The 25,568-nt window shown below is 41.5% G+C and overlaps 1 long non-coding RNA gene across 2 annotated transcripts in view; it reads left to right on the top strand.

The window, feature by feature from the left end:
• Positions 1 to 25,568, top strand: part of LOC105482465 (uncharacterized) — a 46,413-nt gene extending 20,845 nt beyond the window's left edge. Inside the window, exons 3-4 of one of the 2 annotated variants that reach the window (XR_987627.3) lie at positions 19,424 to 19,728; positions 23,802 to 25,568. This is a non-coding gene — a long non-coding RNA (uncharacterized lncRNA). Of the gene's footprint in view, positions 1 to 19,423; positions 20,720 to 23,801 lie in introns of those variants that run through there. The other variant, XR_011624020.1, reaches the window with a different exon arrangement.

Raw genomic sequence — 25,568 nt, 5'->3', positions numbered from 1 at the left:
TAAATTGTTTGGAAGCATGTGTGTCTATGCGTGTGTATATACGTTTAAGTTCCAAATAAGTGAGGGTTTTCCACATTTTATTTAATATACTAGTTATAACTTCATTTGTGGTCTGAGACTACAATCTTTTGAAATCTAGCATTATGGCCTAGCAGTGGGGCAATCTGCGTTAATATTCCATGTGTTTTGAAAGTCAGATATTTTTTCTATAGCTAGGTGTCATGTTCTACAGGTCCAGTTGATCAAGCTTGCTAATTACACTGTTCAAATCGTCTATATCCCTTCTTCCCTTCTGAATTATTATAATTTTTTAAATTCTATTTTTAGTCTCTGGTTGTTTGCAAGTTACAAGCTTTGTTGTATTTGTTAGTGCTTACTCTTCCTTTTAATAGGACTATATTTATGTAACTAACTCTGATCAAGCCTCTCCCATAGTACATGCTATTGTTTTATAGTAGTTTAATTTCTTCAGTCTCTTTTCCTACACAAACTAGACTTTATTTTTATTGCTTAAGCAGTTTTAATTTGGATTTACCTGCATCTTGCCTCACTATTCCTGCCTCTATATCATATTTTTCACTTGGAATAATTTTCCTTCAGCCTAAAGTCATCTTCCAGAATTTTCTTTGGCAATGATCTTTCTATGATAAGCTTTTTCAGTTGTGGTTTGTCTGTAAATGTCTTCATTTTATTCACATTCTTAAACTGTAGTTTTGCAAGATAAAGTATTATATGTCGACAAATTTTTCTCTGAGCACACTGAAGATATTATTCCCCAGTGCAGCAGTTTCCTCTGTTCCTGATGAGAAGCACCCATCGACCAGACTACCATTCCTTGGTGGATGATCAGTCTTTTCTCGCTGGCTGCTTTGTAAAAAATCCTCTTTTGTCTATTGATATTCTGCAGCTTGGCTATGGTGAGCCGAAGTGTATATTTCTTTTTATATTACTTAGAGTGGAGGGGGGTGGGGTTCTAGAAAAAATATTGGTGTTTTACCATAATTCTGGAAAATTCTCAGCCATTTTCTTCTTGGATAGTGCCCCTTCCCCATTCTAATCATTTCCTTCTGAAACACTGATTAGACAACATTTAAACTTGCGATGTCCAATATTCTGGCCGCTATCCACATGCAGCTATTTTAAGGCACTTCCATCATTGTAGAAAATTCCACTGGACAGGACTGGTAGACCTCATTCTATTCTTATTTTATTTTAATCTTTCTTTCATCTTTTCTAACTCTTTGTCTCACAGGACCCCAGACTGAATGCTTTGTCTAGATCAGTCTTCTGGCTCTAAATTTTGTTAGTCTGTTTAATCATTAATTTTTCAAAAAATCCAACTATTACATATATGTGTGTATATATATATATATATGTTATTTCTAGACATTATATTTTTAGATAACACACACATGCACACACATATATATACATACACACCCCCAAAAAATACTAAATATACTTTGTGGTGATACTAACCCAGGATCTCTTTAAATTATTATTTTTTTCTTTTTTGCATGAAGTGTCTTCAGCCCACACCAGACGGAAAGCTCACATGTAACCATCCATGGCTTACGATTATACACATTCTCACAGGAAAATCTCTTTTTCCTCTACCTAGCTCCTAGGGTTGTGGCAGAAAGGTGTTCTCACTGTCCTTTTCTGAATGGTGGAATTTATTTCCCATCAATCCAATAGGGACTTGCGGTCTCAGCTTGACACAGATGTGGTGGAGTGGGGGAGCGGGGGCTGTGTTTTTCCATTATATTCCTCACCTTGGGAAATCTAGATGTCCTGCCCCAGATGCCTTGTGAGGCTGTCAAAACGTATGCTCAAGGACTCAAGTCTTCAAGGTTTGGCAGCAAGTTTGGGAGAAAGCCAATTTCGGTACAGTGTCCTCATTTTTACTTTGTTTAGAATGCCATAATCTTGAGAAAAATATCAGATAAATCCAAATTAAAGGACATCCAGCAAAATACCTGACCAGGACTCTTTAAAACTGTCCAGATCATGAAAGACAATGAAAGACTGAGGAACTGGCATAGACCAGGCCAAGGGAGACTGATGGGACAGAACAACTCAGTACACCATGGACAGTACCCTGGAATGGATTCTGGACATTAGTGGGAAAACGAGTGAACTCTGTAGAAAGTCTGGAGCCAACAGTGATGTACTAACGTTAATAAGAAGGTTTTGTTTGTTTTTGTTTTTTGTTTTTTTGAGATGGAGGCTTACTCTGTCCCCCAGGCTGGGGTGCAATGGCACCATCTCAGCTCACTGCCACCTCTGCCTCCTGGGTTCAAGCGATTCTCCTGCCCCAGCCTCCTGAGTAACTGGGATTTCAGGTGCAATGCGGAGGTTTTGAAAAAGATGTCATCTTAATGTAAGATAATAACCTCAGGGGAAACTGAAACTGGAACTCTGTGCTATCTTTGCAGCTTTTCTGTAGATCTAAAATTATTCCAAACTAAAAAGCGTATTGGAAAAGAAAAACTCTGATGGTGTCTTACTTTCATTCCAGCTCAGTAGTGTATTTAAAAAGACATTTATGGCCGGGTGCGGTGGCTCATGCCTGTAATCCCAGCACTTTGGGAGGCCAAGGCAGGTGGATCACGAGGTCAGGAGATCGAGACCATCCTGGCTAACATGGTGAAACCCCGTCTCTACTAAAAATACAAAAAATTAGCCGGCGTGGCGGCCGAGATCGCACCACTGCACTCTAGCCTGGGCGGCAGAGTAAAACTCCGTCTCAAAAAAAAAAAAAAAAAAAAAAAGGTGCTTATATCTTTAAAGAAATAGTACTTTAATTGTTTCATCTGGGAGGCTCCTGTACAGTATCCATCATACCAGCTATACCACTAGAAACAAAGCCTCTTCTTTGTTATTCTTTCCCCTTTAGGGAAGAATGGATCAGAATCATAGTAACCAAATGAGGCAGTTTTAATAAGTGAAAAGTTATAGAATCAGTGTAGGATGTGCTCAAGCAATGAGGACCTAGAGAGTAAAAGATGTTTAAAAGAAAACAAACGTAGCAGTTATAGAAAAATAACATCAGTTCCCATGGATCCATCAACAAGGGGAGGTTACTCAATAGGCCCACTAGGTATGTATAAAAATAACATAAGGCAAAAGATATTTTTCCTCCAAGTTTCTGTGTTTATAGATTGAAGTCCTAATCCCCAGTTCCTCAGAATGTAAGATTATTGGAGACAAGTTCTTTACAGAAGTGTGGAGGTTTAAGTGATTCCATCTTGGATGCTAATCAGCCATGTTGGATTCTGATTAACCACAGCTCCAGGAAGGTCTCTAAGATTTCCAGTTTATCTATTGTTCCTTGCGTAAACTTGGGTACTTACTGTAAATCTTGCCCTTAGGTAAGACAACCTTGATGTTATCATACTTCAATTGTCCCACACATTCTTTCTGAACCACCCCTTTATTTATGGTATATAAGCCCTGGGTCTGGGGGATAATGGTGCAGGTGTCCACCATCTTGTCTTGCCATGCCCCGAGACACAGACATGGCTTCTGTTCGTAAGTCCCAGTTCTTTCTAAGAAACTGGATTTGTCAGCCTCTTTCTTTAGCCTCTCAGCTTCCTTGGACTTTGGGAGTAGGGTTACATAGACCTGCCCACCATGAAACAAAAAGTAATCAAGTTACAATGATTTACAGTGGGCTCTTATCCAATATAACTGGTGTCCTCATGAGGAGAAATTTAGACACAGACATGCACACAGAGAGAACATCATGTGAACCTGAAGGCGGAGATCTAGATGATGAGCCTGCAAGCCAAGGAATGCCAAAGGTTACTGGCAAACCACCAGAAGCTAAGGAGAGAAGCATGAAATAAGAGTCACGCTCAAAACCCTTAGAAGAAACCGACCCTCCTAACACCTTGATCTCAGACTTCCAGCCTCTAGAACTATGCAAGAATACATTTCTGCTGTTTAAGTCACCCAATTTATGGTACTTTGTTATGGCAACCTAACAAACTAAAACAGAGTAATTCCCTAAAACTCTACACGAGGTCTTTGATTAGGAGGGCTAGTCGGCCTGGGTCTGCTGTGTGGAGATAGTTCAGACCACGTATGCTTTAACTGTCTACAGTAACCTGAAGGGGGCACAGAAGATGCTGTTCCCCCAGTTCATTTCTACCTGCTTCAACATTCCCAGAATTGGGCAATGTTCTCTTCTATTAATATTACAGTTCCACCCAGAGGTCCTGGAACACAATCAATTATTCTCTTCCAAAGTGCTTTCTACCTAAAACAGCACGATGTTCTTATTGATGCTGCACTTAAAAAATGTTTTAAAGTAAATCTACAGAGCACCCTGGCTATTCAGATCCGGAAATTGGCTAACCGATAGGATATAAAGACAGAGAGATGCTGCTATCTTTGGCAAGGTCGCACAGCAATTTGTACGAGAGACTAAAATAGAATCAGCACCCCATTTCAGAGCCTGGTCAACAACTCAGATGACCTCCAGCAATTGATCTGGTCAGTCCCTCCAATTATGGGTCAATACAGACGATAAAGTCTTTAGGCCCAGGAAATTCCTATTTCCTTCTTCAGCCCAATAAAGCCTAGTTCCAGGCCTTTACAAGTCAAGAGAATAAGGTGTGGGTTGCCCCAACATATAGCCAGTGAAGACCCCAAATCATGCAGCCCGATAGAGACTTGTTAGACTCTCAGACCTTCCAGCAGAGCAAATGGAATGTGTCCAGAACCAGACTCAGCTCCTCTAAAGAAGTCAGATAGGCTTCCCCTCTATTGCCAAGTATCCCTTCCCTTTCTCAGAGCACAGCCCTTGTCTTTTCTTCCACCCATGCTATAATATTAGAAGCAAAAGGGAAGCAAATGTTCCAAAGAATTCTGAATTAAAAAGCTTCCGATGTGGTGGGAGGGTGTGGAGTGAATGCATTATCTTACACCAGTCACCAGGAATGGGTGTGAGCACCTATGTCAGAGGGCTGCCTGCACACAGCACCCTTCTCTGAATCTGAACCCAATACTAACTCTTCTCCAGCTCAGCTTTCCCCAGGCCCTACACTAGACCCCCTCAGCACAGAGTGAGTGTCCAGGAAAGCAAATGGGTTGTGGTCCTCTCAATATGCCTGGCCCCCCTTCTTTTCCATCCACAGTGCTGTTGCCAGAGGCTGTCTTGGGCCATTGCCACAGCAGCCTATAAACCAGCACTGTCCACAACGGAGACAATGCCAGCCACAAGGCAGACCACAGATAGCATTTTAAACTGAGTAGCAGTCCCTTTGAGAAGAGTGAAAGAAAAGAGGTAAAATTGATTTTAACAATGTCTTCTATGTAACTCAATACACCAAAAACATCATTTCAACATGTAATCAATATTAAAAAATTATTAATGAGATAATTTACCTTTTTTGTGACATCTCCAAATTTTGATACTTTAGACTTATCAGCACATTTGATTCAAACCAGCCACATTTCAAGAACCAAATAGCCACATAAGTCTAGTGGCTACCATATTGGACAGCATCAGGTTCAAGCTTTCTCAGAGTCTCAAGGGATCTCTTATGGCTTCAAATCTTGGGAAGACATAAGATTTTAGAGGACATTTTCTCTTACACATCTTTTATATTTCCAGTGAGGTCCATGAGAGAAAGTTTTAAGTTCCTTTTTTTCCCATTAAAGTCATATAGAACTCAATTTCCTGCCCTTACATCTGTAGTTGTCTGCCTGAAAAGACTCCTTTCCCCTCGCCACCTCCCCACTTGCCTCAAGGCATCTATTTTTTTTTTTTTTTTTCCTCTCCAGTTTAAAAGGCAATTCTTCAATGAACCAAAGCTGAGACAAACATAGTTTCCTTGAAACTCCAGGGAAGGTTTGTGCACTCTTCTGCTGTTGCACGTACTACGGTGCACTGCACTGCTTGAGAACATTGCTGTCTCCTCTGAAAAACTGACTAATTTTTTAAAATGGGAATATATCTTATCTCTGTATACCCAGTATTTAAAGGAAAGGAAACTTTTAATTTAAGTATAATTTTATAATAGCGATTTAATTCTCTTTGTACAATTAGTATCTCTCTCTCTATCTCTGTACATTATAAGCTTTATGAAGGTTAGGGCTGCCTCTGACTTACCCCAGTGATTAATGCATAAACAGACACTCAATAGAAACTATTGGATGAAAAAAATGAATAAATGATTTGATCATAAAACAGCTCACTCCTCTAGCAGATACCTTTCTACTCTCAGCAATTCTTCTTGGAGCTAAGTATGGCCTCAGAATATCAATACAAATTCTATTCCTTCTTCTAGTTGAATTTCAGATTCTTCTACCTATTAAGTTTCCCACATTATTTATCTTGTCAACGTCTCCTCGCTATGTTGCCCAGGCTGGAGAGCAGTGGCTATGCACACGCACAATTATGGTGCACTCCCTGTATACCCAGCACTTAGCACAGGGCCTATCACAAGGCTGCTCATGACATGGCATCTCGGTTCCCCAGAATGAAATGATCCAAGAGAGAAAGAGAATGAAGGAAAGTAACCAAGACAAAAGCCACAGTGTCTTTTATAACCTCATCTTGGAAGTGATGACATGCAATCATTTTTGCCATATTTTATTGTTCACACAGACCATCCCTTCTGCAGTGTGGGAAGAGTCCATACAGGTATGAACACCGGAGGTGAGGATCACTGGGGGTCTTCTTGGAGGCTGGGGATGGTGGTGGATATGGAGTAAAGAGTGAAACACATGACTTCTAGACAGCATGAGTCCCAAATGCAGTGCTCTATGGCACCTGAGTCACTGACCTTAGAGACTATGCAACTAGCAAGTCAGACCCAGCCCGTGCTCTCCACACATATCCTCTTGCCACACGGATACTGCAGCTCAGTGTTTATGCCATTGAGTTATTTGCTACCCTTCTTCAACATGGCCTTACATGAGTCCATTTGGATAAGCCAGGCCCACAGTCTGGGAAGTCAACAACGTCTACCAGCATTGCCTAAATGGACCTTAATGGGAATATATGCAGTTCAGTTGGCTGTGGTAAATAGATTCATTTGTCAATTTTTTTGTTTCAAATTTTTGAAGGCCTAATTCAAAGAGAAACCCATACATATCTAGGCTTTCTGTAGCTGAAAGCAATTAGCCACATAGCGATTGTAAAGAAACCTAAAGGGAGCATTTGGTTCACAAGTGGAAAAAAGAATGAAAATTTATCTCGCCACAGGTGACAAAATTTAGGTAATAACACTAGTAACACCAGAAGTTCAATGCAATCTGTTTTAAATTTTAATGTTGCTTTATGAACCTAAAAGCCTTGGTAGGCAAATATTGTGTGAATTTCCTGAGAGTGGAAAGCAAAAACCTTCATCACTCTAATGATAAGTAAAAACGGGTAAGCAGTCTTGATATCCACACAGAAACACTACAACAGTGAGCCTTAAAGTGAAATTATTAAATACACCAACACAATGGGTATCTGGGGCCCCACAGGTCCATCTTGTAGACATTGTTGGATTACCTACTGTTACAAGACTGTACTCCACTCGGAAAAAATATTTGACCATAGATTGTAATGTTTATGCACGCATGTAAAACATGCATGCAAATTTTTTTAAAGCAAGCAATTAAAAAATAAATAGAAATTGACTGGACACAGTGGCTCATGCCTGTAATCTCAACACTTTGGGAGGCCGAGGCAGGTGGATCACGAGGTCAGGGGTTCGAGACTAGCCTGGCCAACACAGTGAAACCCCATCTCTCCTAAAAATACAAAAAATTAGCCAGGCATGGTGGAGGGCACCTGTAATCCCAGCTACTTGGGAGGCTGAGGCAGGAGAATCGCTCGAACCTGGGAGGCGGAGTTTGCAGTGAGCTGAGATTGCGCCATTACACTCCAGCCCGGGCAACAGAATGAGACTCTGTCTCTAAATAAATAAATAGAAATTATATATTTTTTCCTTCTCATACCATCTTGTGAAACTCACTTTGGAGATCACTATCTTAAACAAAATTACCCTCCAGCTATTCTGTTGCACTGTGCGGTGGACATGGCTGGCCAGAGGAGTTGGGACAGAGGGCCAGGAGAGGTGGATTCTCCCTTGCCTCTATTTGTACTTAAATCCACATAAGAACAAGGAGCTCATGGAGGAAAAGGTGGATTGAACTCTAATACCCTTTGGGTTTCTCGGATATAGAACCATGCCTAATGAATGAGAGAGAGAACTCCCAGGAAAGGGTGGAAGTTTTAAGGAGGATGGATGCTGTGGTGAGAGTATGTGAGTTGATAGAGCCAGATTACACTGGGTCCAGGCAGTTTTACTCTGAAACTTTTGCTGATGGAATGTAAAGCTGGGTGAAAATATCCTTCCTCTTACCATGGAGATATCTCATGGATGGATTAACAAAGATCTACTGCAAGTAAGTGGAGGTTGCTGCTTGATGGGAGCCCTATCCCTGCAGATCTATTAGGATTGAGCTGGAAGACCAAAGCTAAGCCACGCCAGGGTTAAGAGGCAAGTCACAACACAGAAAGGCCTGAGAATCTCCACTCCCAAGCACCCACCACTGGAGCTTGTCTCTCACCTGCAAGGGTGACTGGCGCTGAGGCTAGAGATGCCTAGTTCCTCTGCATCAGAGAGAGGAGGAGCCTGTTTTCATGGAAAACGATACCTCCAGCAGTGCCAGCAATGTTCTCACTACAGAGCGAACTCTGCAGAAATTTCCAGCATGGGGCTACTGTGTGGTCCTGGCTTAGCCAGCAGTGAAATCATAAATGACCAGAACTGATTTCTGGACACATGTTAATATCCCTAGGGATTCATGTAAAAAAAAAAAAATGAGAAAAGAATCCTGGATGCAATTTAGTTTTCTGCAGCCAGCAAGAGTATTTTTATAACCATGGTTTCATTTGTATGAGCAGGCAAGTGAGACTGAAACATTCCTATCACACACCTCAGATTGTCCTGCTGGAGCCACTAAGTGAAGTTTGAGAGTTTTAATACGAAACTGAGGTAACAGAGTCATTGGAAAAATTATTTCTGTCTTAATTCAAGAGAAAAAGAGAAATATATAAACCTATTAAAAAAATTTAGAGTCTTTGAAGCAAAGCAAAAAAGAAATTATACTACTAAAAAAATACAGCAATGGGGTTTGGCCATCTCAGCACATACCCTACTACATGACAAAATAAATAATGTAGTGGCAGTTAGTGCAATAGCTTCCATTTTAGGATATTTCAAAAATATCTGTGGGAAAAATAAACAATCCCATGCCTTCAGTGGAAGAGCTGAACCAAGTGTGGAAGCCAAGTAATCAGTTCCCGGAGCAGAGGCGTCCACACACCCATTCTTCTCCTCTCCCTGCCGAAATCTCACTAAAATATCAGCAAGAAATAAAAAGCGGCTCAACACCACATGGCCAAAGAGACTTTGAGAGATGACAGTACACAATCGGTATCTATCAACAACAGCTGAGAGCTGGAAGAGAGGTGAATTGCAGCTGAGTTAGCAGACCAGGGAAAGTTGAAATTTAAACCTGCAGCAGACAAAGCCACAAATACAAGATCTTGTTCCTTGAAGAATCCTGGAAAAACCCAGGTGTTTGGGTTACAGATCACACGGGAGGCCGGGATAACAGGAGAACTGGTAGAAAGACTTTGATGTGATTCAATTAAATGGGAGCGTAAACAACAACAACAAAGACATGGGATCCTGGAAACAGAGCGTCTGAAACAGAAGAGAGAGAGAGAAAAGAATCAGGATGGTATTGAAGAGAAACCACAAGAAAACACGTATGCTGCGCCCCAAAAAGGCAAAACCCAAACTGGAGAAGAAAGAGCGCCCTTGAGGAATGGTGCCAAGAAAAGAGAGATGAAGCTAAAAGAATAGTTGGCACGTTTAGGAATTAAGATTGTCAGTTTTATCAGATGGTTTAGGGACGAATTAATGATAGATACATGTAAAACGTAAGTAAATAGAAAAAAGAGGCAAATATTAGGTCCAAAGAAAATAAAAAGTTGTATAGCAAAGAAATATATTTATGACTCCCTATAACATGCACTATAGTATTATGTAGTGAGCACTATTTTCATAGCTGTGGCAGGCAGCATAATGGCCGCTGTATTAGTCTGTTTTTGCATTGCTATAAAGAAATACCTGGGTCGGGCACGGTGGCTCACGACTGTAATCCCAGCACTTTGGGAGGCCGAGGTGGATGGATCACCTGAGGTCAGGAATTCAAGACCAGCCTGGCCAACATGGTGGAACCCTGTCTCTACTAAATATACAAAAATTAGCCGGGCGTGGTGGCAGGTGCCTGTAATTCCAGCTACTCAGGAGGCTGAGGCAGGAGAATCGCTCGAACCCCAGAGGTAGAGGTTGCAGTGAGCCAAGATTGCGCCATCGTGCTACAGCCTGGGGGACAAGAGTGAGACTTCGGGAAAAAAAAAACAAAACTGGTAATTACTTAGGTAATTTATAAAGAAAAGAGGATTAATTGGCTCATGGTTCTACAGGCTGTACAAACATGGTGCCAGCAACTGCTCAGCTTCTAGTGAGGCCTCAGGAAGCTTACAATCCTGGTGAGAGGTGAACGGGGAGCAGGTGTATGACATGGAAAAACAGGAGCAAGAGACAGTGCAGGAAGAATTGGGCTCATTAAACATCTAGCTCTCATATAAGCTAACTGAGCAAGAACTCACTCATCACCAACGGGATGGTGCTAAGCCATTTGTGAGGAATACACTGCCATAATCCTACCTCCAACATTGTGAATCACATTTCAACATGAAATTGTGAGAGGACAAATGTCCAAACCATATCATTCCACACCTGGCCCCCCAAATCCCATGTCCTTCTCATAATTCAAAAGACAATCATGTCTTCACAATAGTCCCCCAAAGTCTTAACCCGTTTCAGCATTAACTCAAAAGTTTCAAGTCTGAAGTCTCAATTGGAGACGAGTTCCTTCTACCTATGACACTGTGCGTTCAAAAACAAGTCATTTATTCCCAAGATATAATGATGGTGCAGGCATTGAGTATCATTCCATTCCAAAAGGTGAAAACTGGCCAAAAGAAAGGCACAATAAGCCCCACACAAGTCTGAAACCCAACAGGGTAGTCATTAAATCTTAAAGCTCCAAAACCATCGTTTTTGACTCCATGTCCTGCATCCTGATGCAAGAGGTAGGCTCCTGAGGTTTTGAACAGCTCTGCCCCTAGGGCATTCCAGGCTGCAGCCCCCTGTAGCTGCGCTCTGGGTTGGAGTCTGGCACCTATGGTTCTTCCATGCTGAGGTGGAGGCTCCCAGCTCTTTAATTCGGTAAGAAGAGTATTAAGAGAAAGTGTGCTGAGATGAAGGACAGGGGTTCTTAGATGGATGTCCTCTGGGAGGAGAGTCTGACAGCCCTTCGGAGCTGGATAATCCATCCAAAACAGGTAGTGAGGTCCATGAGACCCACAGTAACATGACAACTAATCAGGAGCTTGAAATAAGGGATAGGGCTTTAAGCTGAAAAGGAGATTGACCGAGGAGAGAAGCAGGAGATGTCAGACCAAGCATCAGACTTTCTCCAGGAGCCTGGGGAAGATGCTCATGCAAGTGAAGCAGAGCTGCATGAGCTTAAAATGTGTGCTACTTTAAGGAGAAGGACACTGGAGAAATACTTAACTGTTTTTACACACACTCATTGGACATGTAATGTAATGATGACAAATCTACAAAGCGACTCTTGTATTAATAGTGTCACATTAGTAGATTATCATTCGTACAATAGATGATGTTAATGCATGTCCTTGACTAAAGACCCTCTGCTAATCAGACTACTGTAAGAAATTCCCACTCAAATTACAATAGCTATTATTATTATTTCACTCACTATAGTCTTGACATATTGTCTTAAAGCGGGCATGTATTTTAAGTTGTTGAAATTACAACAGTCTCAGGGTAGATGTACTGTCTTCTGAATCAGTGCCAGATTCACATCAAATGCCTCGCCAGCACCATAAGATTTTAGTATCCTATATGCGTTCTCCTCTAAGTTGGCCAAAATGGTGATAATGATTATCATCATCTGCTCTCAATTGTGTATCTTTTCAGGGCAGCTTCTCCCATGAGAAGCTTGTGGTAGTCTGCTGGGAACTGTTGCTCCAACCCTCTGCCCCACATCATGAAGAAATTGCTTAGCTAGAAAAAGAGCATAACAATACAGAGGTTTGGAGGGCTTATCATTTCTGTTGGGTGGCCTCATCATTCACAACTGGCTGAGAAAGCGCAGACAAGAGAACAGGAAAAGGCCACCCATACTGAAGGGAGAGCAGATCTTGGGGCTGATATTTCTTACTTGCTTCACACGGCTCTTGGCTTTCTCTTGACGTGCTTTCAATCTCTAGTCATACTTTAGTAAAGTCATTCCCTGCTCCCTCGCCTGATCAAATGCTGCCTTTCCCAGCCCAGGTATGATGTTTGGTCTCTAAGCTTGGCCTCTCAGGTCTGGCTGCCCCTTCCCCAGGTCCTCTGATCCTACTTCCTCCTTTCTTGTTTCTTTGTAGCTGTGTTTCTCTGCTTTTCTGGCACCAAATCATCAAAGTACATTCAATGGTATAAGCACAGTAAGAACATTTGTATGTCTTCTTCTTGTACCTCCACATCTATCTCTAAGAACATTTGTACACCCTCTTCTTGCACCTCCACATCTATCTGACTCCAGACAGCCTTTATTTTATTACTCAAGAAGGCATATCCTAATATGCAATTTCCAAGCAGACAGACATTCACCCAAGCAGACTGGCTCAACCCACTCTCCTATTCTTGTATTTGCTAACATCTACTAGATGGTTTTAAATAAAAATTACATTCCCCTAAAGGCCCTTGATTCATAATAAGTATACAAGTACAAATTTACCATCAGGGAATTACTTTCAGGGATAAAGCCCCAAGTCAAGCCATAAACTATTTCTACATTGCTTGTGTAGACAATAAGCTCAGGCTTTGGGCCATAAACCCATCAACAAGAGGGGAGACAGAAGAACAGGGAATGGTTCCTGCCTTTGGGGACCTTAGTGAGTGTAGGGAAAGACCTAGAGAAAGAGCAGTGCATTGAACCAGCCAGAGTAACTCACTCTGGAAGTCTTTACAGAAGTCAAACACCTACTGGATGCCCAGAGACTGCATGTTGAGGCTGGGAAGAGGAGTCGCACGAAGAAAATTATTCCTATGACCTCACTAAAGGGGAAATCAGAAACAGTGGGAAGATTAAGCGAGTTCAATCTTCAGAAGAGGGCACAAGATCTTTGAGGCTTTCCTTCATGATTTCAGAAGGAATTTGAAACTACAAAGGATCCAGACCACAAGGACTTTGTAAGATGCTGAACCACCTACTGCTTCTCCATCATTGTCATTTTTGTGATGCTCTGTTTTCCCTTTGCGATTAGCAGTAAAAGCCTTAAACACAAAAAGGTCTTGTGTGTTTGTCTTTGGGGCGTATTAAGGAAAGCAACCCCAAAGGACAGTGGCAGCTTCTGAAGGAGAGGGAAGTGTGCTGACTTCCTAGAGCCTGTTGCAGAAGGGAAAAAAAAGACCTTGGGGATTGGAGTAGGAGTTTGGGAGAAGCCCCAGAGCTGCAACAGAAAATACATTACAGCGTTCCTCCAAATTTGGCAACAGAACATGTGACTCTGCAACGTGTCTTACACCACAGCACGAATAGTGCCACTTTCCCCTGGTTCTTGCAGCTCCTCCAGTGAGAAATTGCTTTTAGCTGGTGCACCTAAAGCCAGTTGGTGGCATAAAAATGCCACCAAGGCCCACTCTTCCCAGTTGTTGACTATATTCTGCTGGTAAAGTTAGAAAACTACCAAAATGTGCCTTAAACCCAAGAATACTTCGTGATCTGTCCAAGGCCAAAATAAACTCTTCATCTTCTTCATTAAAAATTCACTGACTATGTATACTGAGGGTCCAGCTCCACAGTAGGCTCTAAGACTGCAAGGGGCCTTAGAGCTTTTAAAACACACACGCGCGGGCATACACACACACACACACACACACACTTGACTATTCTAATTAAGCAGTTGCATGGTATAGTGGTTAGAAGCACTGGTTTTGGAACCAATCTGTCAGTATTCAAATCCTGGCTCTGCTACGTATTGGCTCTATGATGTTGGTTTGGTTACTTAATCTCTCGGTAACTCAGTTTCCTCATCCATATAATGGGGACAGGATTAGTGCCTTTCTCATGGGTTTGTTTTTCCAAGAAGAGGTACAGCTTCATCTGAGCTTAAAGAAGAGTAGAAGAGAAAGAGAGAAAGATGTGGTTCACTAGGCAGAGGATTCAGCCAAAGACACAGTAGAGCCAGGGGTAGAAAATAGACAGACTCCTGACCGGGCACGGTGGCTCACTCCTGTAATCCCAGCACTTTGGGAGACTGAGGCAGGCGATCACCTTAGGTCAGGAGATTGAGACCATCCTGGCTAACATGGTGAAACCCTGTCTCTACTAAAAATACAAAAAATTAGCTGGGCATGGTGGTGGGCGCCTGTAGTCCCAGCTACTTGGGAGACTGAGGCAGGAGAATGGCATGAACTGGGGAGGCGGAGCTCGCAGTGAGCCAAGATCATGCCACCGCACTCCAGCCTGGGCAACAGAGCGAGACTCCATCTCAAAAAAAAAAAAAGAAAAAGAAAAAGAAAAGAAAGAAAACAGAAAAAGAAAATTGACAGACTCCTTGTGGCATCTTGTGGCTTTTGTGAGCCTCAATGCTGACTACAGGAAGCACTGGCTCTGGAAATTACGTGTTTCCCTAAAACTGGGCTTGAAGATTCCTTCTTTACAGGACCCAGCATGACTCACAAACTGAAGAGGAAAATTCTCACGCAGAAGAATGATGAACATCTTTGTGCTTCGAGTCCCATTATTCACCAAGTGATCACTGAGCACCCATGGGAGATGGTTAAGTGCCGGACAGTTAAAAGGGACAGTCTTGGTTCAAATCTTGTTCTGCCAAAGATTTAACCTCACTGCGCCAACTTGTTCCCTTGGAGACTGTGATGGTTAATACTGAGCATCAACTCGATTGGATTGAAGGATGCAAAGCATTGCTCCTGGGTGTGTCTGTGAGGGTGTCACCAAAGGAGATTAATGTTTGAGTCAGTGGAATGGGAGAGGCGGACCCACCCTCAATCTGGGTGGTTATCATCTAATCAGCTGCCAGCTTGGCTAGAATAAAGCAAGCAGAAGACGGAAGAGAGCAGACTTGCTGAGTCTTCTGGCCTTCATCTTTCTCCTTTGCTGGATGCTTCCTGCCTTCGAACATTGGACTCCAAGTTCTTCAGCTTTTGGACTGTTGGACTTAAACCAGTGGCTGACCAGGGGCTCTCAGGCCTTTGGCCATAGACTGAAGGCTGCACTGTTGGCTTCCCTATTTTTGAGGTTTTGGGACTTAGACTGGCTTCCTGGCTCCTCAGCTTGCAGACAGCCTATTGTGGGACTTCACCTTGTGATCCTTAATAAACTCCCCCTCATATATACATCTATCCTATTAGTTCCGTCCCTCTAGAGAACCTTGCCTAATACAGAGACCTACGTGATTCTGCCACAATACCATGCAGACCCAATGCTCAAACATATGCAGTTATTCAGAGCTTCTCAAAGAAACTACACTCTCCTGCACTTTGCGTTAGTGAGAGCTGTAGTGGAGCTGGAATTAGAATCCAGGTCCATCTGATGGCACAGTCTGTGCTCTTACACACCATGTTACAGTGCTGAGCGCATCACAGATGGTCAATACATCCATCTTAACTCATCACACTTTCTTCCCTAAAACCTGGGAACGTGTCTCATACACTCCCCAAACTCCAATCTGCACCAGCAAATTGCAGGTCAGTTTCCCAAAGGACCAGAAACTGCTCCCAACATCTCGAGGAGAGGCTGGTAATTGTGTACAGAAACTCTCTTGCTCTCACACACACAATTATCTGGTTTTCACATGCAAATATCCATCTGTACATGGATTTCTCTGGTAAATGTCAACTTCATAGGTGCAATCCAGGTGCCCACATTTGAGAATGTGGCATAGAGAGGGACACTCAAGTTCTGAGTCAGTCATGGACTGGGATCATTATTATAATTAGTCCCAATGGATACGTCTGTCATTCAGTAACAATGGTGGATGATTCGGCCTCATTCCCTCATCTCTCTACCCCCCTTTCCCCACTCACCCCTTTTATAAGAAAAGCCAGCCACGTCTTGCTTAACCATCCTTCCCACCCCCACCCCGTCTTTAAGAAAAGCCCAGATGTGGGTGACCCATCTGTAGTGTGTGTCACGTTTTTAGCATCTTCTTTATTTAGAGCTGGGAGAAAGGGACTCATTAGAGAGAGGAAGTCCACAATGAAATTAGGAAACATTTGATCAGACCATTGTCCCAACACAATATGTGCAATGAGGGAAACGTTGGAGTTGGCTGCAAACCCTGAATGTGTGTTTCAGCCTCAATAGCTTGCTCATCACTGACTTCCCCAGTGCTGACCAAAAAAGGGAGCCTGACAGCTCCATAGGTAGAAGCCAAGCTTCTGGAAGTGGGGAATGTCAGTAGGGTAGGCAATTTCTTTTTCCTCTTGTAGTTTCACTCTGCAGTGGAAGCAGGACTTCAAAGTCAATGGCAATTAGGACACCCTGGACCTTCGCCAGCCTCAGTCCTTCCTTGTTGCCTCAGCAGAAGCCTCTACACTGACCTGGTGGTGAGGAATGTCTTCTCCCAAAGCATCTAGCCTTGGGCAGCAAGACTTTCCCTCAGCTTCCTGCTGCATGAAGGGCAGAGGTTTGCTGCCAAGAACCAATGCCAAGGGCTCAATGCATGAAAACCACTCTTGGCCTTCAGTTCTGTTTCTGAGAACCTAACTATTTTATTAAGTAGAGCAGAGGTCAGAAATATATAGGTTCCCAAACACAGGCACAGACGGGGCATTTCGAACTCTGGAGAAACCACTTGGCTATAAGGATGTCCAATTATATCTCTAAATATGTGATCTGCATAGCATCAAAATCAGCCCGGTAAATACTATACCAGCAGAAATTAACCCTCCAAAGTGCACGCTGGAGCCCTGATTTAAGAGAGAAAAGGCTGGATTTGACAGAATAAAGATGCAACTCTAGCCCTGACTTGGTTACTGGCTCTGGGCAATTAGAACATTTAGCCTCACTTGTAACGGAATTCAGAGTTGTCTTACCTTTCAGAAAGCTGTTGTGGAAGTATAATACAAGGACAGTTCTTAAAGAAATCTGGAAAACTAAGCATCATATGAAAGTAAAGTGTGAGTTTTATTGCTGTCAGGCCTCACAGCAAATCCTCTCCCATTTGTTGGGTTAGAATTCATTCCCCATCTGGTGTTAAATGCATTGTCTCTTCATCTTCTTAAGTGGCATAAGAGATTTGCCATTCTCAAAAGACATGGAAAATCCATTTCTTGGTCCAAGTTACAGAGCACAGTTAGGATTGAGCTCAGGAACGCAAATAGAAGCAGTTGACTAAATAACTTAATCCAATGCAGCATTAATGGATACCAGCTTAGCATCTGGCACATAATAGGTACTGACTATGTACTAGCTGAGTTAATTAACTAATTTAAAAGTACATAAAGAAAAATCCTATTAAAAATGAAGCCAAAATTACTTATCAAATACTTAACGTCAATGAATACCTCGTATGTACACACCTCTGGTTTTTAATTTTTACCTAATATATAAATTGAGTCAGAACTCCCTTATTCATAAGTCAGTTATCCAGCACCTTTCTCTATGTAGAATGTTGGTTAGCAAGCAATTAATAAATAAAGATCATGGTACTATTTAATCTTATTTAACTCACAATTCCAACAAGTTTATCTCCCAAACATGAATTACAAGAAGAGAGAGGAGATAATACAGAGAAGCATAAAGAAATTAGTGAAAGTAACAATGGAAAATACAGAAACCAAATGACATGTCAGGAAAATTGGAAACACACATGTAAGAATTATGAGTCTAGGGTAAATAACCCCATAGATCTCCATAAGCCTTGGGGACATCACTGTATTGAGTTACTTTGAAAATGTAGTATTCAAATCCAAGGTGTTTTTAATTATTGCATTAGTCATGATAACATTGAAAATAACTTAAACTTTTCTTAATAACTCATCATACTTTGTTTAAAAGGCAGAAAATGTCTGTGATATATTTTAGTGGATCCATGTGTTAAACATAGAGGCTGCATGAGGGGTAGTTATAAAAGCATCTTTATTTTCATTTTCCACTATCCCTTTAAACCTGTTCTGTGGAAGTAATGATTTCACTGCCTCTTAGTGAAAATTCAAGAACTCTTCGTGAGCTTTCTGATTCTCATAGGTAAAGTCTTATAAGTCATGAGCCAGGTACCAGTTCCTTGTGCCCTTGACCTACAGAGGTCGTCTATCAACTCTAAGCAGTCTGGTGTGGAGGCCGTTCCTTTACTTGCAGGGGGATTGCTTTTCTAACATTCAAATGCCTCACTCTAACATCCCCCTTAACCTCAGCCTAGGTGAGGTACATTGGAGGAGAGGCACAGAAGCCGTGCAGTAAGTTTCAGGAGAGTTTCTTTCAAAATTTCCAAATTGGTGTCCTGTCTCTCACCTCATTTTGCTATCTGACTTCTCTTATATCTTGTTGCCTCAGTCAGTCCAAACTCCAAACTTAACATTTGCTTACATTAGAAACTTTCCACCTAGAGTAACATAAATTGGGAAAGGGAGTTAGATTTTTAATGGGATAACCATTCAACATGCGTAGTTACTCATTCACCAAGGGGTTTTTGATGGCTTAAAAAGAAAAAAAAACCCTATACTTGGAAACATCTGGATTTTTGAGAGATGTTTCCAATTTAAATCCAGATGTTTGTGATCTTGTAAGTAGCCAAAAGTTGGAAAAGTAAATTATAGTACAGTGAAAGAGTTCTGTTTTTGCTATTATTATTTAGATGTAACCTGACTGCATATGAAATTATATATCAGAATTCTAGATCTAAGTCTAGAGTTGGACACTGAACTTCTCTGTACCTGAAGAAAGCTACTTATGCGTCTGAATTCATTTTCTTCATAACCAATAAGGAGATTTATGTGCTGTATTCTGAGAATCCAATGACATACGTAGCTACTGCAATTGTGAAAAATGTTTTGTTTGGAATATGAACAATAGAAAAATGCAATTTATACCAAAGAACTTACGTTGGTTTTGCAACATGTTAAAAAATTATTTGATACTCCTCCTTTCAAAAAGTAGAGTTTAATTCTTCTTCCTCTAAGTGTGGGCTGTACTTAGTAACTTGCTTCTAGCAAACAAAATATAGAAGAAGGGATGGTATTTGACTTCATGATTAAGACATAAAAGGCATTGAGGCTTCTTCCTTGTTCTTTCTTAGATCAGTCCCTATGGGAGACGCCGGCTGCCATGTTGTGAAGATACTCAAGCAATCCTATGGAGAGGTACACATCGTGAAACACCGAGGCCTCCTGCCAATAGCCAGCATGGAGCTGGGGTTTCCTGCTAACTACTAAAAAAGAGTGACTCGTCTTGGGGCCAGGTTCTTCAGCCCTAGTTAAACCTTCAGATGATCAAAACCCCTGTTGATAGCATGACTGAAAACTCATAAGAGACTCCAAACGAGAAGCACGCAGCTGAACCTCTCTTATGTACCTGACCCACAAAAACCACACACTAACAAAGGTCTGTTGTTTTAACTAAGTATTAGAGTAATCTGTTGTGCAACAATAGATAATTAATACATAGTTGGTCAGATTTTCTAACCTGTCTATCATGAGAATCAGCAATACTCATGAAACCTGTGACAAACACACACATACACACCTACTCACTTTTTTTAATTGAAAGAATAACATTTTCAGATTTTATCATTGAAGTTCTACTTTAGAAACAATACCTGAATCTGACCCTTTTAAATAAATAACTTGTCAAAGGTGCTGTTTATATGCAACAAAATCATGTGCTAACTGAAATTATTTTTAAATGGGTGGTATAAGCACCGATTTTCGTTACTCTACACTGTGCTACATACACAACTGTCACGAATAAACTTCTTGACACTGCATCTAAAGTTACTTCTAGATGCTTCTTGCATTGGCTCCTTTTTATAAGGATATCGATTTCCTTTTTGTTTGGGATCTTATGTTCAAAAAGGGAAGCAGATGCATGTTTATTATGAAGATGAAACCTATCTTTTGTGAGAATGAGGTTTTAAAAATCACATTTAGGACATTAAATAATACGTGTGCAGCAAAGATCATAATGACATCATGCATCCGTGGAGAGTTTACAAGCACACATACTTATTTAAGCCTGCTAGCAGTCCTATAGAGTAGGCATTATTTTTCCCATTTTAAACAGGCAAAAACGATTTATGTGAGAATTGTCCAGGACTTACCACCACTTCCAGACCACCAAAGGTAATCTTCTCAGTGCAAGCCCAAATTCTCCTTTTTCTTTTCTCCCAATGATGTAGAATCCTTTCTGGAAAGGGGCGCAGGTTGAAATGCTAAGGTAGGCAAGTTGGAGTATAATAAAGTAGCTGATGAGCTACAGCTGGGAGAGTGTTAAAGCGAGAGAGACATCAAAGCAACAGTGGGGTATGAGGGAAGAGAAATTTAATGTGTTCTGTGGGCAATTTATTTGCATCTCCCTTAATTTCATTTGTGAGATGTGAGAAATTAATAGAATCTGTTTGAATTATTTTTGCCTGTTGAACTGTGCTTTTTCAACATATCACTTTAAAGCTTTTGGATTTTAAGGTGGCACATTTGAGAATGTTAAGGTTCAGAAAGTAGAAATAACCTTCCCAAGAATCCAGATTTTCTAATTGAAGTGTTTTTTCCACTTTGTCCCTTAGCCTCCTTGTTCATCTATTCATGCAACAAATAGTAACTGGTCACATAATGGACTCAGGGCCTTATCCTAGGCCATTAGAAAATAACTTAGCTTAAAGGTACAAAAACTGTCATTTCGAAACTCAGCAAAAGAATTACAGACCTGAATTCAGTCACCTTTGGGTCAGATTATTCCCATGCTTGGGATAAACAACTGGGTGGGCTCTTTAATTACCCAAATGCAAAGCAAACACCCGCCATTATTCAGAGCCAAAGCTGTGAAGTGACAGTAATGCTATGTTTTAGAATGAGAACAAAAGCCTCCTCTAATTGTAAATTTTTACCTATGGTTGAGCCAAAGCTGTGGTGATTTTTTTTTCTTTTTTTTGTCATCCTGCTTATCTTTCTAGAGAATGTGTGGCAAGACTATGCCTTTTCTCTATGCAGATCTAGGGTACCCTGTACCAGTAAACCTTTGTTTCTCTTGAAGAGAGACAGACATTCAAGAGTCATCCTAACTTTAGGATAAAAGGAGAACTGTAAACAGGGCTCTTTGTGGTTCAGGCTGTACTAGGATGTGGGTGTCCTGCACACTGTGTTATTTAAGAACAAATAAAATACCCCTTAGGAAATCCATTAATGTTAGAATACTGTGTTCTAATGTGCTTATTCCTGTTGAGGTTATTTCCACTGTCTTGGATGACGAAATGCAGACTTGGGAAATAACCTCAGGCTAGGCTGAAGAGGAAACCAGTGAGCATTACTCTCCTTATTCAGGCTTCCTGCATTCCGCTTGACTACTCACCCCATCTTGAAATTCTCTTCCTTCTTGGGTTCTAAGTTGCTGCTGTTTTTTGGTTTTTCTCCTACAGCACTTGATGCTCTTGTTCAAACTTCTTTTCCAACCTCCATTCTCCACCCAAGTTCACTTCTCTCAGGACCTGGTTGTTGACCTCTCTTCTATAGCCTCACTCTCTCTCTCTCTCTGCTATCTTACCCATTGTCAGGGCTTTAACTACCATCTATATTTTGATGACGCCCAAATTTATATCTCTGGCCCTCATTTTTTCCTTGAATTCAATACGTACATGTCCAATTGCCTTCTTGGCATGGCCATTTGACTACTCAACAGGTCACTCAAATTAAACACTTAAGAGGAACTCTTGATTTGTCCCAAACTCTATTCCTCCCCCAATATTCCCCTTCTAAGGAAATGGTGCCTTTAACCACTCATTTGCTCAACTAAACACTGGAAGTCAAATGGAATTCTTTCCTTTGCATCCTCACTCATAACATATCAGGAAGTTGCATTGGTTCTATCTCTAATACACATCCACTTCTTCTCACCTCTGCTTCTAACACCATTGTACAAGCTACCATTATATTGCCTGGGCTGTTGCAATAGCCTACGGGTGTCTCTACTTATTATATTGGTGGATTACTCCACTATGTTTTCAGCACTCGGGGTATAAGTTTTATCAAATCATGGCCTCTTTTAGTTAATATCTCCTGCTGCCTTAGGAATAAAAACCAAGCCTCTGCATAATCTAGTGCCCACTTCACTTCCCCAACTCATTCCATTTCATCTCACTCTCCCCCTCACTCCTGCCATAATGTCTTCTTTTAGGTGAAGGAAAGCCACACCACCTTACCCCCAATGCCAGAACAATGATGGCAACACCATTCCAAGGGAAGTGGGTAGTCCTGGACCTGTTGGGAGACAGCAGCAGGAACTCAATGTGGATTCTGAGGAAGGAGATGTGGGGAGGTGGAGGGGGGCCCGCAGCACAGGCTTAACCTCAACTGAGCTCCATGAACATGAGATGCCATGAGACGCTCCGAGAGCAGTAGAGAGGCCAGTCGACATCAGGGGCTGGTTGAGGCTGCTACCAATGACATGGGGCTCCTACTGATTACAATCTGCAGTATTAATGGAAATGTGACCTCATCACTGGGTGACAAGTACCTAAGACATATCAGTGTTTTTCACCAATGAATTCAAGAGCCTCTACCCTCCAGGACTTTCCAGTATAATAAAAGAGGCAGACAGATAAATAATTGTGATACAGTATGAGAAGTGCTCTCACAAAAATAGGTGCTAAGAGGAAAGATGGCACAAAGGTATCCAAGAGTAATACTCACTAGAAGGTGGCACTAAGCAGACAGGGTTATGGAGGATTATTCCACAGTGGCTGAAAGCATGACCCCATTTGGGTTTCTCCCAAGAAAATTTCCAGGTGATCAAATTTTAGATTTTAATATTGTCAGAAAAATTAAGACTAGTACTATGGGTAGAGAAATGAAGGAGACCATCTTTACTAGACGGTGCTTTTGACTTCAGAGTGTCATGAAAGTGTTAGATATAAGTTCTAAATTTCTTTTCAAAGAATTAGTATGTCAGTATGTTCAATTCTTTGCCTTCTACTTTTAAACTTAACTTCCTCGTAAAGCAATCTTTTTCGATTACCTACTCCACCCTGACTCATTCCGATTACCTGCTCTGTCATAACCATTTTTCCCGCCAAACCACTCACCCCGTCACTCTCTTTAAATTAGCCAGTCGGAATTAGTTTAGCCTGTGCGGTCTAACCCTAGCCAATAGGGGAACGACACAGCAACAGAGGCCACGTGCATCAGGGACAAGAAACCCTTCCTGTCCCTTGTCCAAGTGTGCACTAACCATGGCTCCATCTGTAAGGGCTCACCCTTCTATAGAAGTAACTTGCTTTGCTGAGACTTAAAAAGAAAATTTTATATTCGAGTGTTATTTCTTTTGTAGCACCGAAACTTTATTTATAACAAAAGCATGAATTTGCAGTTGTTACCACAGAAAATAAAAATCCACATAAGTCGAGGTATATTATCTTTGTGTATATTTTTTAGTGTTATGCCAATATTTTTAATATTATTACTTTTGAGGGGGAGGAGTATGTTTTGCATTACAATCCCTGAAAAACAAGGAGCCACCAACGGGAGTAGCGGAGGCGTCTTCATCACAGGAGTGCAAATGCCATCCATCCTTTGAGGGCAGCAGGAAGGTGGGCACGGACCATCAGAGAACCGCTCCAGAAGACAAGAGATGCCGGCAAACTTCGTTTTCCTTTTTCTTCTCTGTGGTCCAAATGATGTATTGGACTCGTATGCCTATTTTCCCCTTCTGGGAAAGTTAAAAAGAAAAACTTCTTCCGGATATCTGTGGCTCCTCCCCCTCAGAAAAGCCAAACAGCCTCAACGAGATAAAACGGGGTGCTTTTCCTGATGCCATTGAAGGGTCGTTTCTGGACCTACCTCCAGAAACCCCTCTACCCTATTCCAAAGCTGCCTTAATGGGACGGCTTTTCCAATATCCAGGCGGGTTCATCATTTCCTTACACCAACCACTTGCTAATGATAAGGAGCAAAATTAGATTAGTTTTGTGGAGGCAGGAATCGATATCCCGGTGTATGTGGAGCCGATTAGACATTGCTAATTAGAGCTCTCAGACATTAATCAAATACCACGTATGGGGCTGATCAGCCAATTCGGGCAGCGTAAAAATCTATCATGTCCCAAGTCTCTCCTTGAATGTTCCAACCTGGTTCACCTTGAAACCCGACCTGAAGACAGAATCCCTGCCGGAGGTCTGCATAACTGGGCTAGGAAGCTGTGCCGTTTCACAGCTCCTGAGCCTTCTGGAGCAGGAGGCCGACCTAATGTCATCAGGCTCCTTCTTAAACAAACACAGGCTCCATCCTGCAGCCTTGACACCCTTTTCATTGACTCTGTGGCAGCTGTGGCTCTGTGCCAGCTGCAGGCTGGACCCAGAGAGGCAGACCAGCACCCCAGGCCTGAACGACAAATAAAACTAAATGCTCACTAACTAATATATTATTCATGTAAGAGACCAATTGCCCATCATGCTATGTACTTGTATTCATACAATTATTCCTGTGTGTTTAAATAATGAATGTTAGGTTTGTGTTTACTAACACAAATCACTGATTAATCTGTGTTCAAGTCAAACACTGCCTTATAGGAACACTTTGAAATACTGTACTAGATCAGCGCTCGCCTACTGAATTTAGGGATAGTTGCTATAATGTTAATTCTACAGCATGTGATTGAGTTCTTTAGTTTGACTGAATCTATTGGATAAACTAGGCTTGAATAAAGAGTCTGTTGATAATGCCGGGCAAATCCAGATGTGATTTAAGATTTATGGAACGTATTAGAAATATTTTCAAGCACCTATGTCCTTAATTTCTGATTCCTTAATGCATCTGAATGTTATCTTGTAAAAAGCTATTTTTTTTGCCCAATAAACTCTTTTGAGCTCCCCATAATCTCCTTTAAAAAGATATTTTGCTAAAAGCCACAACATGTGTTCATGCTATCATTATAATTTTTTTTCTTCAGAAACAGTGAGCTTTCGATGAACTCAATTCCCAAAAGGTTTCTATGAGTTGAGATTCACAGCCTCCAAGAACTGGTCAGTTTTTAGGTTCTAAGGAAGTATATGTTCTTCCAACCACTGTCAGCAGTGAGAGAGAGAAATGCAATTCCTAAGACTGAATTATAGGGCATTGAACAGCACTGGAGGAAGGAGTCCTATAATATAGGAAAAGTAAGCATGACATCAAATCTTGATTTGAATCCTAATTCACAACATCCTAGTTGTGTGGTTTGGATGCATGTTTAATATCTCT

The sequence above is a fragment of the Macaca nemestrina genome, chromosome 5, assembly GCF_043159975.1.
Source record: "Macaca nemestrina isolate mMacNem1 chromosome 5, mMacNem.hap1, whole genome shotgun sequence".
Classification (NCBI taxonomy): Eukaryota; Metazoa; Chordata; class Mammalia; order Primates; family Cercopithecidae; genus Macaca; species Macaca nemestrina.
This window is presented reverse-complemented; position numbering and strand designations above follow the sequence as displayed.